The following is a 20,450-nucleotide window of genomic DNA, read 5'->3' as shown; positions in this document are numbered from 1 at the left end:
ATATGTATATGTATAACTGATTCACTTTGTTGTAAAGCAGAAACTAACACACCATTGTAAAGCAATTATACTCCAATAAAGATGTTAAAAAATATATCTGTTTTCAGCTCCTGAGTCTTTGAAATTTTTGTTTAAACACAAATTACTTAGATAATAAGAATTTTTAAAATTGCAACAGTGATACCTGGCACACAGGGTGTTGCAAGGTTTAAATATAATGACTTAAGTGTAAGAATTTGTCACAATGTCTAGCATGAGATATCAATAAGTATTGTTTTCCTTCCCTGCCAGGTAAAGATGCAAGGTAAATAGTTTCGTATTTAAGAACTCAGGCTCTGCTCTCAGAGAGAACTGAATTCAGATATTGGCATTCCCATTTATTAGATGTCTCGATTAATTAATTTATCTAACCTTTGATAACTTCACCTATAAATAAAAATAAACATAATATCTAACAAATTGGATTATTTGGGGAATTAAATGAGCTTAATCATAAAAGTTACTCTTCTTACTGCCTGGCACATAACAAGCTTTCAGTAAATATTAACTGCTAATATTTGTATGTCAAAGTAAAAGGGTAGCTACAGGCATGGTTAGACTTTTTTTTTATTGGAGTAAGTAGACTTTTGGATCCATGTAATGAATTCAAACATGAGCAATCAAAATAGATGTCCCTTAAAGAACAAATTTGTTCTTGCTAAGGGGGGATGGGGGATGAGGAAGGGATAGATTGTGAGTTTGGGTTTAGCAGATGCAAACTATTATACATAGAATGGATAAACAACAAGGTCCTACTGTATAGCACAGGGAACTACAATATAGTCAATATCCTTTGATAAACCAGAATGTAAAAGATATGAAAAAGAATGTATATATATGTATAACTGAATCACTGTGTTGTACAGCAGAAATTAGCACAACATTGTAAGTCAACTATACTTCAATAAAAATATAATCGCTATGTCCTACAAGTGGAATATCTTCTATCAACAAGTATTCATTGAGTAGGGACTATCCCAGCTATGCCAGTGACCAGCTGTGCAACCCCACTGCCACTTGCTTATCCACTCTGGGACTCAGTTTCCTCATCTGTAAGATGTGAATAATAATAGTATTCACTTCTTAGGGTGATTGTGAGGATTAAGGTGGTTATGCATATAAAGTGCTTAGTACAGTGCCTGGTGCAATGTAGACTCTTTACATGTTAGCCCCTGTTACTGTCACTAATATTATCATTCTCATCATCATCTGTATTATCATTATCATTACTATTACTACCATTATCAATATTATTACATAAAGTAAAAACAGGGAGTTGCAAGACAGTTTGTATATCACGAGCAAAATTTAGCAAAAGGAAGACGTATGTTAACTATATGTTTATATATGTATGTAAACATAAAGAACAAGGGAGAGAGAGAGAGAGGTATATAGATGGAAATTAATCAAATATTCCATAGAATTGGTTATTTGGGATGAGTGAGGTCATGAGATATTTTCTCCTTTCAGGTTGTACATTCCTAAAAGAATTTGAAGTTATGGTGCCACTTCTATATGATGAGATATATATGAGAGGGGAAAAAGTGACAAAACAATAAAGATTTTTTTGAAAGGGCAGAAGGGAAAGAACTGAATATAGTCAGGGACATCATGAATTCCAAGCTTGAAAAGGAGAAGGGCAGACCTATGGGTTGCTCAGGCTGTGCTGAGGTCCCAGATGAGAAAAAATGTATTGGAAAATAATTTGAAAGGCATGGGGCTTACTGATTCTTCCTGATCATCAGAGTTTTCTCCCTGAATTGAGCCAGAACATAAAGAGCCCTTGTGCTGTCATGGCTTTGGTTTCCTGAAGAGTTGCATTCCTTTAGTTCTGCCTCAGCAGGAGACCTTTGGCTGACATGAAGACATATGTTAAGTCACACACAGAGCAATCCTATCCCTGTATTTATCACAGGATCGCTGATGAGGACATGGCTAACCCATAAGAGAAATGTCTTGAAACATCAACGTCAGGAAATCTTTGCTTCTGAGAAGTGGCTCACTTTATATGGGTGAGATAAATAAAGCAAATGATTGTGTTTCCTTCCCTTTATGTCATGGCTTCCAGAAAGCTCAGAAAAATAACTATAGCTCAACATAATTATGAAGGATACTATGATCTACATATACACATTTCAATTTTGCTTTAGTTTTGCTCTACTTCCCTAGTCCTAACTTTTTGTGTGTTTATATAGATACATTTTATGGTATAAATAATAATATACTAAAGATATAAGGCTCATTATGTGTGTGCCAGGCATTATTCTAAACACCTAATATTAACTCAATTGATCTTCACAACAATGATAAAGGTGTAGGTATTATTATTACTGTCATCATCATCATCATCCCCATTTTACAGATGGGGAAACTAAGGCACAGAGAGGTTAGAGACTTGCCTAAGCTCACAAAGCTATTAAGGACATTTTGGCTCCAGAGTCTGTGCTCTTAACCACTACTGCTTCCTTGCTTCTAAGTGTCCTAACCTAGGTCGCAGGAAGAGGAGCAAATAACAACTTACCTGGAATTTAGTTATGTCTGACTTGTGGAGCGAGGGCAGTGGCCTAAAAAGGCAGATCTATTGAGAGGAGGGGAGAAGAAAAGAGAAGAGTCGGGGATGGCATGGAAAACCCATATCAAAAGTTCACCAAATCATCAGGCTAGAAATCCATAAATGCCAGCTGGTAAAATGTCCGTGCTGTAGCCAAGAAAAATGGGAAAGAACATTTGTATTTCCCACAGACCCCCATCATTCAACAGCGCCACCCTATCACAGACCTCATAAACCTCCCAACACTCACTCTCACCCAATACTGACTCCAGAGACCCACCCCCCATCACACACCCTACAGAACCCACCCATCACTCCAAATATCCCCATCATTCACCCTACAGATTCCCCCATCACAGACCCCACAAATGCGCCACCGCACACACCCCCAACACACACCCATCAATTACGTTACAGACCCTATCACTCATCCCACAGCCCCCCGTCACACACACCACAACCCCAGTCACTGACTCCATAGACCCCATCACTCAGCTTACGGACCTCTCGTCACATACCCCTGGAGACTCTTATTAGTCATCTCAGAGCACCCCTCCAAGTAATCACCCAGTAAGTTCACATCTTTACAAAGCCCACACTCACCCGTTTCACTCTGCCGGCAGACCACCAGCCCTGTCTCACTTCCATTCTGAGTGAACCCTCTGCCCTCCTTCATCCCCTGCTCTGATGTTAAGAACCGAATTCTTATTCTGGCGAGGTCCGCCTGGTGTTTCCAAAATCAGTCACAACTTCCTCCAACAACTACTTTCTTGGTCCTTGACCCCCACCATCGGTACAGTCTGTCACTCTTCCTGCTCATGCGCAGTTGCTCTTCCTAATGCCACTGATGATAGTAGCCCATAGCATCATTGCTAGTAGTGTTCTGTAACAGCCTTGACCGTATGTGGCTGGCCAGAAAAATGGTCGCACCAATAAACCGGCAAGGGAGCAGACATCTTTACAAAGGTTACCACTCTGTACAGCGGAGAAATGTGCCTCTTAAAGTTTAGAAGAGATGGGATTTTGGGAAGAATTTGAAAACTTGCAGTAAGAGTGGAGCCCTAAAGGCTAGTGATGGGCAAGTTATACTCACATTTTGGGGGGTTGATGAGAACTTGTATGTACAAATGTAGAGCTGAGGACCACAGACACCCATGGGGAGATACCACTGCAGATATGCAGGAGGGAGGCCAGGAATAATACAGTTCTCCCTGGGAACTATTACTGGGAAGAAGAGAGGCAAAGCCGGGAATGATACATTCCTCTAGAGATCGGTACCACTGGGGTGATGGGGAGAAAGTATGGGGTGGTAGTCCTCTCCAGAAGATAACATTAGGGAGATGGAGGAAAGCAGTCTTTATGATAGACACTATTGGGCTAGGAGAGGTGAAGGCCCGGGTTGGTACACTCCTCTGTGAGAGGTACCACTGGGGCAGATGGCGGGGAGGCAGGGTACAATTCTGTACTCAGGGAAAGAGATGTGTGAAGAAAGTGGTACCGGTAAACATAAGTGCAGAGAGAGTTGGAGACAGAAGCCCAGGGGAAATTGGGGCAAGGTGGGGTCCTAATCAGAGACTAGGTGAGAATCCAGACCTGAGGGTGACCCACCAGGCCCACTTTACATCCTCCTCCTGGGAATCTACCCCAGAAAGATGAGGGGTGACCAAGATACCAGGGTCAGAGCTCTGGTATCAGGGGAGGGGCTCTGGGCCTCTGTGAGGCCTAGAGGAACAAACAGGGGACAAACCAGTGCTCAGGTTCTGAACCTTAAACACTATACCATATTAATCATACTCTACCACTTAGGCATGTGAAGGCAAAATGCATGTGACACTAAAGGATATTATTGCAATAGGGATAAAGGCAAGGAAGGGGACCTGGGGTTTTATAGAGGCAGGTAAAAAAGGAGTCATAGTTGAGTCATGAGGAAGGATGAGGACAGGTCTTATCTTGGAATATGCAGAAGCATTGGGGACTGCTATGAACTGAATTGTGTCCCTCCTAAAATTCATATGTTAAAGCCCTAACCCTCAATGTGATATTATTTGGAAATGGGGCCTTTGGGAGGTAATTAGGGTTTGATGGCATCATGAGGGTGGGGCTCAGGTCGAATGGGATTTGTGCCCTTATAAGAAAACTACATAAAGAAGAGGCTGTGTGAGGACATAGTGAGAAGGTGGCTCTCTGTAAGCCAGGAAGAGAGCTCTCCCCAGGAAGCAAATCAGCCACCCCTTGATCTTGGACTTCCCAGCCTTCAGAACTGTGAGAAATAAATTTCTGTTGTTTAAGCCACCCAGTCTATGGTATTTTGTAATGGCAGCCTGAACCGACTAATACAGGGACCTTTGTAGTTCCCTTTCCTGGAACACAAAAGGGTAGGGGGATTTCTTCACTATCACTGCTTTCCAGAAGCACAGGCCTCCCTCAGATATAAAGTGTAACACTGTCAGTCACCTCCATTCCAGCTCACTCCGCCCCTCATGGCTCCCATTCCTCCTTCCTCTACCAATCATTCAAATCTACTCCCTCCCACTGTGCCCCAGATTTCCTCCATTCAATCACATTGTTTATTCACTTCCATTCACTCTGCTTCGTGGCCACCATTCACACACACTGTACCTCATATTAATACCTTTTTTTTCAAACAAAAGTTCTCACATATTTATTACTGAACCAAAGAGAACATAGAAACAAAGAGAAAAATCACTTTTCTACTAAAACATGTCCAAATGTCCAGATAGCAGTGATGTTTTCAGCTTGATATGATAAGATGCTAGTGACCTTGATATAGCATAAATATGTGTGCCATCTCATGTGTGCCAAGAACCCAGCTTGGTTCTTCTCCACTGTCTCCTCTTGAAGTTGTAGCTGATTTTATTATCAGTTTAATCTGAATCCACTGAGGAATGGGACTATTCTGCTTCTGTTTCTTGGCCAGGAATCACTTGATCCTGAAAGTCTGTGAGAAGAAAGACATGGCGAGGAACAGAATCAATCGCACACACACCACAATGGTTGAGAAAGGGAGAGAGAGTTAACACCTTTTTTTATTGTGGTAAAATACACATAACATGAAATTTACTATTTTAATCATTTTAAAGTATACAATTCAATGTCATTTAGTACATTCACAATGCTGTGCAACCATTACCACTATCTAGTTCCAGACCCTCTTCATCACCCCAAAAGAAAACCCCGTATCCATTAAGCACTCATTTCCCATTCCCCTCTGCCCCCAGCCCATGGTTACCACTAATCTACGTTCTGTCTCTATGGATTTGCCTATTCTGGATATTTCATATAAATAGAATCATATACTATGTGGCCTTTTGTTTCTGGCTTACTTCACTTAGCATAATGTCTTCAAGATTCATCCATGCGATGGCATGATATCAGTATTCATTCCTTTTCATGGATAAATTGTAGAGCTATACCACATTTGGTTTAAATACTCATCAGTTGATAGATATTTGGGTTGTTTCCACCTTTCAGCTGTTGTGAATAGTGCTGCTATGAACATTTGTATACAAATTTTTGTTTGAACTCCTGTTTTCAGTTTTATTGGGCATATACCTAGGGGTTGAATCGCTGGATCATATGGTATTTCTATGTTTAACTTTTTGAGGAACAATCAAACTGTTTTCCACTGTGGCTGCACTATTTTACATTCCACATCAGCACCGTAGGTGTCCAATTTCTCCACATCCTCCTATTTCTCCACATGATCCTATTATAAATAGAATTATTTTTCTTAATTTTCTTTTCAGATTGTTCATTGCCACTGTATAGAAATACAAGTGATTCTTATATGTTGATTTTGTATTTTGCCACTTTGCTGAATTTAGTTATGATCTCTAATAGTTTTTTGTGAATTCTTTAGGAATACACACACACACACACACACACACACACACATATAAAATCATATCATCTGGGAATAGAAATAGGTCTACTTCCTTTCCAATTTGGGTGCCTTTTATTTCTTTTTCTTGACTGAAAATTGCTCTGGCTAGACCTTCGAGTACAATGTTTAGTAAAAGTGGCAAAAGTGGGCCTCCTTGTCTTGTTCCTGATCTTAGGGAAATGCTTTCAGTCTCACTATTGAGTATGACAGTAGCTGTGGGTTTTCTATAAATGTCCTTTATCAGGTTGAGGGAGTTCCCTTCTATTCCTAGTTTGTTGAGTGTTTTTATCATGAAAGAATATTGGATTTTGTCAAATGGTTTTTCTGCATCAGTGAGATGGTATCATGTGGTCCAAGATATTTTCTAATTTCTACTGTGATTTGTTCTTGATCCATGGGTTATTTACAAGTGCATGGCTTATTTTCAAACATCTGAGGATTTTCTAGTTATCTGTTATAGACATGTAGTTTAATTCCATTGTGGTCAGAGAATATACACTGTATAACTTCATCCTTTGAAATTTGTTGAGACTTTCTTTATGGACCAACATGGGTTCTTTTTTTAAAATAAATTTACTTATTTATTTATGGCTGCTTTCGGTCTTCGGTGCTGCACACAGGCTTTCTCTGGTTGCAGCGAGCAGGGGCTACTCTTCGTTGCGGTGCGCAGGCTTCTCATTGTGGTGGTTTCTCTTGTTGTGGAGCATGGGCTCTAGGCACGCGGGCTTCAGTAGCTGTGGCTCGTGGGCTCTAGAGCACAGGCTCAGTAGTTGTGGTGCACGGGCTTAGTTGCTCCACGGCATGTGGGATCTTCCCGGACCAGGGCTCAAACCTGTGTCCCCTGCACGGGCAGGCAGATTCTTAACCACTGCGCCACCAGGGAAGTCCCCAACATGGGTTCTATTTGGATAAATGCTCCTTGTGCACCTGAAAAGACTGAATTCTTCAGTTGTTGGGTGTAGTAATTACATGAAGTTGTGCTAATTATATGAAGTTGGTTAATTGTGATGTTCAACTCTTCTAAAACATGTCTGATTTTTTTTCTGTTTATTCTATTACTGAGAGAGGTGTGTTAAAATCTCTATGTTGTGGATTTGTCTATTTCATCTTGTAATTCTATCAGCTTTCACTTTATATATTTTGAACCTATGTTATTAGGTGATGTAGTAGGCAGAATAATGGACCCGCAAAGATGTCCTGTCCTAATCCCCAGAAACTAAATATGATGAGTTGCCATGCACATGCATGTTTTGTTACATGACAAAAGGGACTTTACAGATGTAATTAATATTATTAATCAGTTGATCTTAATTTAGAGAGATTATCCCAGATTACCCATATGGGCCCAGCGTAATTACATAAGCCCTTAAAAGCAGATACCGGGGGAGGGGGTTGGAAGAGGAAGGCAGAAGGGAAAGTCAGAGATTCAAAGCACAGAAAGAAGTTGCCATGCTATTGTCAGCTTAAAGATGGAGGGGACCATGTGAAAAAGAAGTGAATTATGACAACAAACTGAATGACTTTGGAAGTAGATTCTTCCCTAGAGCCTCCAGAAAGGTACACAGCACTGCCAACACCATAATTTCAACCTTATGAAACCCTAAGAAGAGAACCCAGCTTAACCGCACTTTGCCTGGACTTCTGCCCCATGGAAACTGTGAAGTAATAAATGGGTGTTGCTTTAAGCAGCTAAGTTTGTGGTAATTTGTTACAGCAGCAACAAAAACTAATAATGCAGGTAGATTAAAATTTTAGAATTGTTCTATCTTCTCTTGAATTGACCCTTTTATCATTATGAAATTTCCCTCTTTATCTTTAGCATTACTTCTACCTTACAGCCTACTTTCTTTGCTATTGTTATAACTACAACAGCTTTCTATTAGTGTTTGCATTGCATATATATTTTCACTTTTTTATGTTCAGCCTTTCTGTGCTTCTTCACTCCTTTCTATGTTTCTTGCTTCCATTTGGGATCAGATTAAATAACTTTAATATTTAGTATTCCTAGTAGTATAAGTCTACTTAGATGTAGTTTTATTTGTGTTTAGTACTTAGGGTTTGGTGTGCTTCCTGAAACTGTGGGCTGATGACTTCCATTAGTGTTGGAAAATACTCAATATTTCTACAAATATTACTTCTGTCCCCATTCTCTCTATCCTCTTGTCAAGCACAAGGCAAGGCCAGGCCAAGGCCTGACATATTCAGCCTGTAAAGAAACAATTAGCCCCTTCTAGATTCAGACTGTTTATTACTTACTTAGACAGCAAACAAAAGGATCAACCAAAGATTACAGCTCCCTAAGACCCTGTGCATGGCAACACCAAAACAAAGGGGCCTGATGACTGCAAGAGGAAGGATGGGACACTCTGTTACTGAGAAACCTATAGCCATGCTGCAGCTAAGAAGTTTTATAGCCTGCAGCTCTACCTTAAGGGAGTGAGGCAGAAAACTTCATACCTCATTAGAACCTGCTGTGAGAGAGAAGTGCCCTCCCAGAGGAGATAGGGAGGCAAGTGGGAAATGACCCTATAGGAGCTCCTCACAAGCCTCTCATGCTCTCATTTTCCATGAACAATACAGTCATTCTGCCAAGACATAGATTCAGCTCTAGTTCCAGCCTTGTCTATGTGGCCTATGTGGATACATACAAGGTCACCAGGGCACTGTGGAGGAGCTGTTCCACCATAGCTCTCTTTCATTTATGTCTTTTATACTGTTATACTTTATTCTTTTTTCTCTTTGGGCTACTTTTGTATATTTTCTATTGTCCTGTCTTCTAGTTCATTATTCCTGTTTTCTACTGTGTTCAGTCTAAAGTTAAGCCCTTCCAATGAGTTCTTAATCACAGATATTAGAATTTTGGGTTCTAGCATGTCCATTTGATCCTTTCCTTAGTGATCGTAGTTCTCTGTTAAATTTTTCCATCTTTACATCTATTTGTCCATCTTTCCCTCCATATTCTTGAACATATTAATCATAGTTTTCTTCTGGCTGCAGATAGAATCTGGTGAAATCACATCGATCCCGTTGAGACTTGATTTTAGGCTTTGTTGAGGCTGGTCTATTCCACTTATACCTCACTCATAGGGTGTAACCCTTACTACTAAACTGTAGCTCTTAGTCCAAGGGCATGGCTCTTCTGGGTCTCAACTGAAAGCCTAGAGTGCATGCCAGGGCCTCTCTACCTTGGTGGGGCTTGAACTCCATCTTTTGCTTCTCTAGTACCAAATAGCTACGAAAATCTCCACTCATCTCTTCACTCTCCAATCTACAGTTTTCTATTGGGTTTCTTGGAATCTTGCCCTGCACACATAGAGCTTAGAGTCAGACAAAGAGGTATTTGTACACAGATATTTTGGCTCTCTCTCTGCAGTTCCTTCCTCTCTGAGATTTTCTGCTTCTTAATCCCAACTGTTTTGGCAAGCTAGTCACTTTCTGAATGGTCTCTATTCCCTCTTATTTTCTTGCACTGCCATTTGGAAAATACCAAAGTAAAAGTAGAACTCCATGTGCTTCCCTTCTCTCAAGAATTGTAGCTCCTCAAGTCCTGCATGCATTGGTGGGCTTCCAGTACCTTCAGACAAGTTTTGTATGTATTTATCCAGCATTTATAGTTGTTTTAGCAAGAGAGTTAGTCCAATACAAGCTATTACATTATGGTCAACATTAAAAGATGCCCCACACTTTAACCTCTACTTTTAGATCTTGGTTTTCATATCTCTAAATTCTATTGAATGAGAAAAATTTTACAGTGAGCAGCCTGACAAACAAAGCCTAACATAGTCAAGATTCACCCATGGGGGGGCTTCCCTGGTGGCACAGTGGTTGGGAGTCTGCCTGCCAATGCAGGGGACACAGGTTCGAGCCCTAGTCTGGGAAGATCCCACATGCCATGGAACAAATAGGCCCGTGAGCCACAACTACTGAGCCTGCGCGTCTGGAGCCTGTGCTCCACAACAAGAGAGGCCACAATAGTAAGAGGCCCGCGCACCGCGATGAAGAGTGGCCCCCACTTGCCACAACTAGAGAAAGCCCTTGCACAGAAACGAAGACCCAACACTTAATTTAAGACCCAACAATTAATTTTAAAAAAAAGATTCACCCATGCATCTAAACTTGCATTACACAAGTTCCCCAAAAATGTCATGTTTCATTCTATTAAGGACACACATGTTTTGTGTGTGTGTGTGGTATGCAGGCCTCTCACTGTTGTGGCCTCTCCCGCTGCGGAGCACAGGCTCCGGACGCGCAGGCTCAGCGGCCATGGCTCACGGGCCCAGCCCCTCCGCGGCATGTGGGATCTTCCCGGACCGGGGCACGAACCTGTGCCCCCTGCATCGGCAGGCAGACTCTCAACCACTGCGCCACCAGGGAAGCCCAAGGACACACATTTTTATTCACACTGTAACATCTGTAAAATCAGGTTGTTTTACTATTAATGGCAAGAAATGGTTCCATTAGCAGAGGGATTTTTCTTCCTTAGAGGTACATAAAATAATGTTGCATCTTACAATTGATGGTAGCTTAAATTAGATGAAATCAAGTAGCTTCTGTTCCACTGTGTTCTAATTAGTTCTCCAATACAAATAATGCCTTATTCATATCTAATCACAACCCTTTGCTTATATACATATGCTCCCTCACTTTATTCTCCATCTTTTTCCCTGTTTGTAACTTCCTGACATTATTTGGGTAGTAGCTACTAAGCAAAACTTTCAAAAGTTACTATTAACTTAATTAAGGTTTCTATTAACTTTTCCGCCATTAAGTTCCTTCTGATTTCACCTTGAACCAGGGCTACTGTTATGTTTTCCATATCAATATATCACTGGTAGAGATCTTGAATCCTGGGACTTTCCTAAATGTTCTACCATCAAGGCTCCTCTGGTCTGAACTTTAACTTCAGCCTTTTAAAATTATTCCACTGTTGGTGATCATTTGGTTGAAATTCAGCCTAGGTGTATGTTAACTCTTCCACAATCATTGCCCCTGTGATCTTGAAATCAAACCCAAGTCCTATCAATTATTGTATTACCAATGTCTTTCTGGACCATCAATGGACCCTGGCTTGTCCTTGTCCTCTAATAACAATTCCACCATTTAAACTCCTCTGATATGAGATTTCAGTTATATATTGCTGTGTAACAAATGACCACAAAACTTAGTGACTTAAAACAACAATGTATTATTTTTAAGGATTCTGAGGATTGACTGGGTGATTCCTCTGCTGTCCTCACATGGGCTCACATATGCAGCAGCAGTCAGCCGGAAGGTCCAGGAAGACCTCTCTCTCATGTCTGGGGCCTCACCTGGGATGGCTGTAATGGCTAGAATCGCTGGGCCTCTCTTCTCCACTTGGATTTCCATCCTGGGGTTCTTTACATAATGGAGGAAGAGTTCTACGAGAGTGAAGTCAGAAACTGCAAATCTGAAACTCTTGAGATTTGGGCTATAACAAGCATGACATCACTTCTGCAACATTCTACTAGTCAAAGTAAGTAACAAGGTCAACCCAATGTAAGAATGGGAGAAGCAGCAAAGGATTGTGGCCATTTTAAACTTACCACATGTGACAAAGAAACAATGCCCCTGCTAACTTTTCCAATATCAATGCCCATCTGATCTAGATCTTAAATCAAATTAGCTATCAATTCTTCCACCATCAATGCTTCTCTGTTTTTTAGACTCATGAATCTGTTAACTCTTCCACCATCAATATCACTAAGGTCTAAACTGTATCTTTGGTATTGTTAATGTTCCCCCTAAAACAACCCCTCTAAAGTATGCAAAGAGTCCAGGTTTCTCTTAACACTTCTACTAGCAATACTCCTCTTGCCTGAGCATCAAACGTAGATCTCATGCAACCATTTCACAATCAATGACTCCCTGCTATGGATCATAAAACTGTGACTTTGTTAATTCTTTTGTAATCAAAGTATGGGTCTCAAATTATGAGTCCACTTTTCCATCATCAGTATAGATCAAGTGTATTCTTGAATCTGAATATTGAATCTGTTCTGACTTCTGTTAATTCTGAGACTTTGGGATTCCAGGGGCAGAAAGATTGTAAGTGATAGGCAAAGACTGGCCTTGGAAGATCTCAGAGGGCCCAATGGGAGGCTGGAGGATATTAACACTGTGAGTTACAGGCAGAGGTGAACTGTACTCATTTGAAGGGCCAATGGAAAGCTTGGCCAGTGACAATACTAGGCTGAAAGTGCCAGGCAAGGATAGACACTGGGAAGACAATGGAAGCCCTGAGGGACAGTTATGCTTGGGCTATAAGTGACAAGCAGGAGTTGACTCTGCCCCACTGAAGGGCCAACGGGAGGCTCAGAAGGCAGTGAGAATGTGACACTAGCACTCTGAATGACAGCCTGGGATGGGCTCTGTCACATTGAAAAGCCAATGGGAGGCCTGGAAAGTGGTAACGCTGGTGCTGACAGACTGGGCGGGTCCTGCCAAAATGAAAGCGTCAACAGGAGTCCTGGAGGGTGCTGACCCTGTGGCTGCAAGTGACAAGTGAGGGTTGCCTTTATTAGCATTGAAGAATCAATGGTAGACCTGAAGGATGGCAGTGCTGGGGTTTGACGGTCAGGTGAGGTGGGCCCTGCCAGCACTGAAGGACCAATGGAAATTCTGGAGGAGGTGGACACAAGGGCTGTGACTGACAGGCAGAGGCAGGCTTTATCCTATTGAAGGTCCAATGGGAGGTTGGGGGGGAGGTGACACTGGGTCTAAGTACCAATAAGAGACATGGAGGGTGGTAATGCTGGGCCTGTGAGTGACAGGCCAGGTCAGGTTATGATGGCATTGAAGACTCAATGGAAATTGTAATGCTAGGGCTGTGAGTGACAGACTGAGGGCATACCCTGACACCACTAAAGGACCAATGGAAAGCCTAGACAGCAGTGACTCCTGGGTTGTGAGTGATGGGCAGGGACAGGCCTTGCCAATATGAAGCCCCAATGTGAGGCAGTGACCCCGGGGCTAGCAGAAGTGGTACCAGCACTGAAGCCAATAGGAGGGCTGCAGGTGGTAATGTTCAGACCAAGAGTGACAGGAAGGGGTAGGCTCTGCCACATTGAAGAGCCACCATCTAAATCCCTTTGCTTTCACCATGAATCTGGACTTCTACAAACTATTCTACCATCACCTGTTTTGTATTCCTAACCATAAACCTGAGACTGTCTTATCTATTTCACCACTAATGGATCTGACATCCCAACTGTACTTCATTTAACACTTTCACCATCAACACCTTTCTGGTCTAACCTTAAACCCAGGTCTCTTAAATATTGTGCCATTAATAGCTTTCTGGTCTCATGTCAATTCCAGCCCTATTCCAGCATAAAAGCTCTTTTGGTGTAAATCTTGAATTCAGACTTCTATTAACAATACCACCATCAATACCCCTCTGCTTCTAACCTTGTATCTGGCCCTATGTTAACTATCCCAACATCAATTTCATTTTGGTCAGGATACCAAATCCCAAGCATCAAACAACTCTTCTATCTTCACTGTCCCCCTAAACTGACCTCCAATTTGGGTCTCTGTTAACTCAATTACCATCAATTTCCTTCTTTTTTAGAATTTGTCCTTGGTTCTATTATCTTGTCCTTGATCAATTCCCCTCTGTATTGTAATGAGAATTAATGCCTCATTAAGTCTTCCAGTATCTCTGATATTCTAGACTGACCTCAAAGTCAGCCTCTCTAAACTACTCCACCTAGAACTTGAAACCATCCTAATTAACCCTTTAATAATTAGTGCAATACAAAACAATAAATACCCTTGGGTCTAGGCTTCAAATCCTGGGCCTCCGTTAATTCCCTCATCAATGACTCTCCACTTTGAAACTGAGAAAGACCTCTGTCAACTTCTCCACTGTGAATATCCATCTGCTGTGACCTTGAAGCCAGGTCACTTTAAACTACCACCATTAATACCCCTTGAACTTCTGGGGACTTCCCTGGTGGTGCAGTGGTTAAGAATCCGCCTGCCAATGCAGGGGACACGGGTTCGAGCCCTGGTTCGGGAAGATCCCACATGCCGCAGAGCAACTAGGCCCATGCACCACAACTACTGAGCCTGCACTCTAGAGCCTGCAAGCCACAACTACTGAGCCCGTGTGCCACAACTACTGAAGCCCACTGCATCTAGAGCCTGTGCTCCGCAACAAGAGAAGCCACTGCAGTGAGAAGCCCGTGCACCACAACAAAGAGCAGCCCCCACTCACTGCAACTAGAGAAAGCCCGCGCAGCAATGAAGACCCAGTGCAGCCAAAAATTAATTAATTAATTAAGTTTTAAAAATACTCCTTGAATTTCTGTTAACTATGCCTCCATCAGTGTCCCTCAGCTATAACTTCAAACCCAGAGCCTCTGTTACCTCTTCCAACATGAATCCCCTCTGGACAGACCTCAAACTCAAGTATTTTTTAACTATTGTACCATCAATGTCTCTGTGGACTGACCTTAATCCCAGGCCCCTGTTAACTCCTCCACCACAAATTACCTTCTGGTCTAGATCTCAAATTCCAGGCCTCTGATTTATCTACCTCTATCAGTTTTCTTCTGGTCTGACTTCAAACTGGTCTGTGAATTATTTCAAAATCAGTGCCCATTTGGTATAGATCTAAAATCATGAACCTCTGTTACAAATTCTATTATCAATGCTCTTCTCAACTCAGGGCCTAGAATTAATGCTGTTACCTTCAGATTCTCTCTGGACTGATACTGAACCTGGATACCTGTTATCTGTTCCACCATCAATGCTCTTCCTCTGACCCACGTGTAACTCATGCATCTGTTAACTATTCTTCCATTAATGCCCTTCTAGTCTAACCTTGAATCTGGGTCATTGTTAAATATTTTAATATCCAGCTTTTCAGGTCTGAACTTGAACTCAAGCCTCTCAGTTTTTTCCCCAGCTTTATTGAGGTATAATTGAGAAACAGAAAGTATATATATTTAAGGAATGCACGTGATGAGACATATATATGTGTGTGTGTGTGTGTGTGTGTGTGTGTGAATGAGCACCACAATTAAGTTAATTTACACATCCATCACCTCACATAGTTACTTTTTTTTTGGTGTGGTAAGAACAGTTAAGATCCACTTTCTTAGCAACTTTCAAGTATACAATGTAGTATTATTAACTATAGTTACTATGCTGTAAATTAGATCCCCAGAACATATTCATCTTATAACTGAAAGTTTGAACCCTTTGACCTACATCTCCCCATTTCCCCTACCCCCAGCCCCTGGCAACCACCATTCTACTCTCTGTTTCTATAAGTTCGATTATTTTATATTCCACATATAAGTGATACCATACAGTATTTGTCTTTCTCTGTCTGGTTTATTTCCCTAAGCATAATGTCCTTCAGGTTCATCCATGTTGTTGCAAGTGGCAGGATTTCCTTCTTTTTATTGCCATATAATATTCCTGTGTGTGTGTGTGTGTGTGTGTGTGTGTGTGTGTGCATTTTCTTTATCCATTCATCTGTCAACAGGCACTTAGGTTGTTTCTATACCTTGGCTATTGTGAATAATGCTGCAATGAACATGGGAGTACAGATACTTCTTCGAGACCCTGATTTCATTGCCTTTGGGTATATACCCAGAAGTGAGAATACTGGATCAATTTTTGAGGAATCTCCATTCTTTTCCCCATAGTGGCTATACCAATTCCCATTCCCACAAACAATGTATAAATGTTTCCTTTTCTCCACACTCTCACCAACACTTGTTATCTCTTGTCATTTTGATATCAAGCCTCTTTTTAGTATTGTACCATCTATGCTGCTCTGAAATGACCTTTAGCTTGGGCATCTTCAAATTATTCCATCAGTAACTCTCTATTCTAGACCTTGAAACTGTGCTTACATTCACTTTTATACAATCAGTGTCCCTTGATTCTGAACTAGACTGTTAACTATGCCAACATCAAACCAACAGCCTTTCTCGCCTGATCCTAAACTTGGGCCCCTGTTCATTCTTCATCTATCAATGACCCTGTGATGGTTAATTTTATATATTAATTTGACTGGGCCATGACTGGTTAAACACTATTCTGGGAGTGTCTGAGAGTGTTTCTGGATGAGATTAACAATTGAATTGTAGACAAGAAAAGTAGATTACCCTCCCTAAAGTGGGTGGGCCCTATCCAATCTCTTGAAGGCCTGAATAGAAGAAAAGACTCAGTAAAGGAGAATTCACTCTCTCAGCCTGTCTTTGAGCTGGACATCAGTCTTGTGCACTGGGACTGGAACTTAGACCGTTGGCTCTCCTGGGTTTCCAGCTTTCTGACTGCAGATCTTGGGCCTTGTCAGCCTCCATAACTGTGTAAGCCAATTACTTTATAGTAAATCTTTTTATGTATGCATGCACGCACGCGCACAGGCACACACACACGCACACACACACACAATCAGTTCTGTTTCTCTGAAGAACCCAGATTAATACAACACCTTTGTTCTGCTTTGGCACCTGGGCCCCTGTTAACTATTTAATCATTAATACCTCCCTGGTTTGACCTAAAATTCAGGCTTCTGTTAAGTATCCCATCATTACTAGCGCTCCACTATAACCTAAACCTGGGCCTCTGTTAATATTTCCACCATCGATGACTTCAATCCCAGCATTCTTCAACTATTCCACCATCATTGCTACTCTGATCCAGGCCTCTGTTATTCATCCACTGACAATTTTCCTTTGTGAACTCAAACACTTGTCTCTGTTAACTCTTCCACCATCTGTTGTTGACTTGAACTTGGGCTTATTTTTACTCTTCCACCACCATTATCCCTCTGCACTGACTTCCTATCCTGGTCATGATTTTGCTACCAAAGCCCTCTAGTCTAGATTTTGAACCCTTCTGCTAACAGTTCTATCAGCAATGATCCCCTAATCTAGATATCAAATCCTAGGCCTCTATTAATACTTCCCCCACTGTGCCCCTCTGCTTTGATTGCAAATTTAGGCGACTCTTAACTCTTCCACTATCAATGGCTCTTTGGTCTAAATCTCAAAGCCTAGGTCTCGGAGCTCTCTTCCACCATCACTGCCTCTCTGCTTTTATTGTCAATTCAAGCACTTGTTAATGGTTCTAACGTTAATGCCCCCCTGGACAGACTGAAAAGTTGGATATTTATTAAATTTTCCACCATTTATGCTGCTATGGTCCAATCTCAGTTCTGGACCCCTTCAAGTGACTACAGAAGAGTTTGGATACCAGGAGGAGTGACTCATTGGAAGGCATGAAATACATTAATATAACAATCTGCCACAATTGTTAACAATTCCCACATCACTGACCTTCTGATTCAGGTCTCTGTTAACTTTTCCAATATTAATGGCCTGTGATTCTTAAATCTGTGACTTTGTGAATTCTTCTACCATCAATACTCCTCTGGTCTGGATCTTGTTCCTGGACATATGGAACAAATTTCACCATAAAGTTCTACTTGGTTTGACCTCAAATCAATGCTTGTATTATATTTTCAACCATCAGTGTGTTACCACACCAAACTTGGGTCTGCTTGCCTACTGTGCAGCACTACTGACATCAGGTTATGGTGAAGGAAAGTACAGAATTAATTGAAGATGCCAAGCAAGGAGAAGGGGCAGCTCATGCTCAAAAGACCAGAACTTCCCATGGCTTTCAGGGAAGGGTTTTTAAAGCAACATTAGGGTTGGGGATTGCAGGGTGTGTGATCAGCTCATGGACTTTCTTCTGATTGGTTGTTGGTGGTATGGTAATAGGGTGATGTTTCAGAAATCTTACTCATCAAGCTTCTGGTTCCAACCAGTCTGGGGTCTAGTGCTTGTGCTCAGCATGTAGTCATCATCCCTCACCTGAGTAGAGTGTTTTAGTTCCCACCGAACAACTCAAAGATATGTGTCAGATTGTTATGTATATCCCTTGAGGAGGAACTAGGACTCTGTTTTGTCACTGAACTATTGTTTATTGACTGATTTTCCTTTGTTTCAGCATTCCCTCACTTCCCTAATTAGTAACTGCTTGAGTCTGCTCTTTGGAGCTCAGAGAAGGTCTAGGAGACTAAAGTCTTTTTCTACAAACAAGAAACAGGGGACAAAGAGGGGCTTTTGTAGCCAGGAAGTTCCTGCAGGGTCCTGCTCAGTTTCAATCCCCCCCCCTTTTTTGATATTCCTCTATCCTGAGGGGAACAGGGACAGGACAAGAAGGGAATAAAATTTTAGATAGAGATGTTAATCAAAAACTTGGTGGGGGAACTCTGTTTTAGGGGGACTTGGTTCAAATGCTCCTCTAATCTCATCTTGAACCTAGGTTCCTCTCAATATTTTCACCATCAAAGACCCTCTATTATAAACTTAAATCCAAAACTCTGTTAATTATTCCAGCAAAAGAGTTCTTTGTAGACCTCAAACCCAACTCTCTGTTAACTCATCCACCATTAATGTCCCTGTGAGCTGATGTTGACCCCAGGCCTCTGTTAATTCTTTCATTATTAATGCTTCTACAAGTAGAACCCGTGATCTAAACTAGGACTCTGTTAACTCATGTGAAACAAAATTCATACTTTATGGCAAGACAAGAAAAATTTAGACATAAAAATTCTTCTCTGCCCTTTGGCCTCCTCCCTCCCCCCGACTGTGTGTTGTGTATCTGCATTATGCATCGACCAAACCTCCCCCATTGGCAGGAGTACCTGCTCAACCATAAAGAGGAACATTCTCCTAGCATCAGCAAGACAACTCCTTAAAAAAAAACATTCCTTCTTGATCTTGTAAGGGGTCACATGACCCACCAGGCTGACACTTAGATCTGGATTATGTAAACAGTCAATAATATGTCATTTAATGTACAGCCCTCTGTCTCAAAAAACTTATGTAACTGTGGCTTGACTTCTAACCGGTGGAACAGTTCTCAGTTTTCTGTGATGCTCTTCCCAGATTATAATCCTAAAATTTAGCTCACATAAAATTTTCCAATCCTTTCTTAGATCAAATGATTATTTTTCAACACTCTTCAATAGTCTATGACTCTCTTGTCTAGATGTCAAATCGTGGGCTACTGTTAACTTTTCCACCAACAGTGTTCCTCTGTAATAGATCTTAAAATTTGACCACTGTTAACCTGCCCACCATTAATGGATCCCTAGTCTAGGATTCAATTTTTCCTGTCTATTAACTCCTCCACCATCAGTGTTTCTTGGCTATGATCTTAAACCTAGGCCTCTTTTAACTATTTCCCCATCAATGCTCCTCTCTCTTTGATCTAGAACCTAGGCTTCTAATAAGCCATTCACCACCAATGCCCCTCTGGTCTTACCTTGAATATGGATCTTTGTTAAATATTACAACATCCATGTCTTTCAGGTCTGAACTAGAACCCAAGCACTTGTTTACTATAGTACGACACAGACCTTCTGGTCTTACCTTGAACTTGGTCCTGTTAAAACCACTTCACTACCAGTTCCTCCTCTAATCTAGACCTCAATCTTGGACCCACATGTTTCATTTGCTTGCTATGTCTCAGGAGTATCTTAATCATCTTTAGTATTGTTTTTAATGATCCTCTAGCATTCCACACTTTGGAGGTATCATTTCTTTCTCCAACACCCATGGTTGGAGTTTGGGGTATTCCCAATTTCTTGGTGTTAATAACAAACCTGTAATGAAGACACCTAAACTTAAATCTCTGTGAAAATACATGATTATTGCCTTAGGATGAATTTCTAGAACTATAAATAGAATTGCTGGATCAAAGGAGGGCAACAAGTAGTTCATATGAAGAGACAACAATTTTACACCTTCCAATAGAAAGATGCTTGGGAAGGGTAAGCTGTGACAAAGTGAGAGAGTGGCAGGGACATATATACACTACCAAATGTAAATTAGATAGCTAGTGGGAAGCTGCCGCATAGCACAGGGAGATCACCTCTGTGCTTTGTGACCACCGAGAGGG

At 41.4% G+C, this 20,450-nt stretch overlaps 1 long non-coding RNA gene across 1 annotated transcript in view; it reads right to left on the bottom strand.

Annotated features, from left to right (window-relative positions):
• The window catches only part of LOC102989143 (uncharacterized), a 69,895-nt gene that overhangs the window by 10,559 nt on the left and 38,886 nt on the right, over window positions 1-20,450 (bottom strand). The window contains exons 4-5 of the long non-coding RNA XR_002890737.3: window positions 5,372-5,549; window positions 2,561-2,737 (exon numbers count right to left, since the gene is read on the bottom strand). This is a non-coding gene — a long non-coding RNA (uncharacterized lncRNA). The remainder of the gene's footprint in view (window positions 1-2,560; window positions 2,738-5,371; window positions 5,550-20,450) is intronic.

This window comes from Physeter macrocephalus, chromosome 21 (assembly GCF_002837175.3).
Source record: "Physeter macrocephalus isolate SW-GA chromosome 21, ASM283717v5, whole genome shotgun sequence".
NCBI lineage: Eukaryota > Metazoa > Chordata > Mammalia > Artiodactyla > Physeteridae > Physeter > Physeter macrocephalus.
This window is presented reverse-complemented; position numbering and strand designations above follow the sequence as displayed.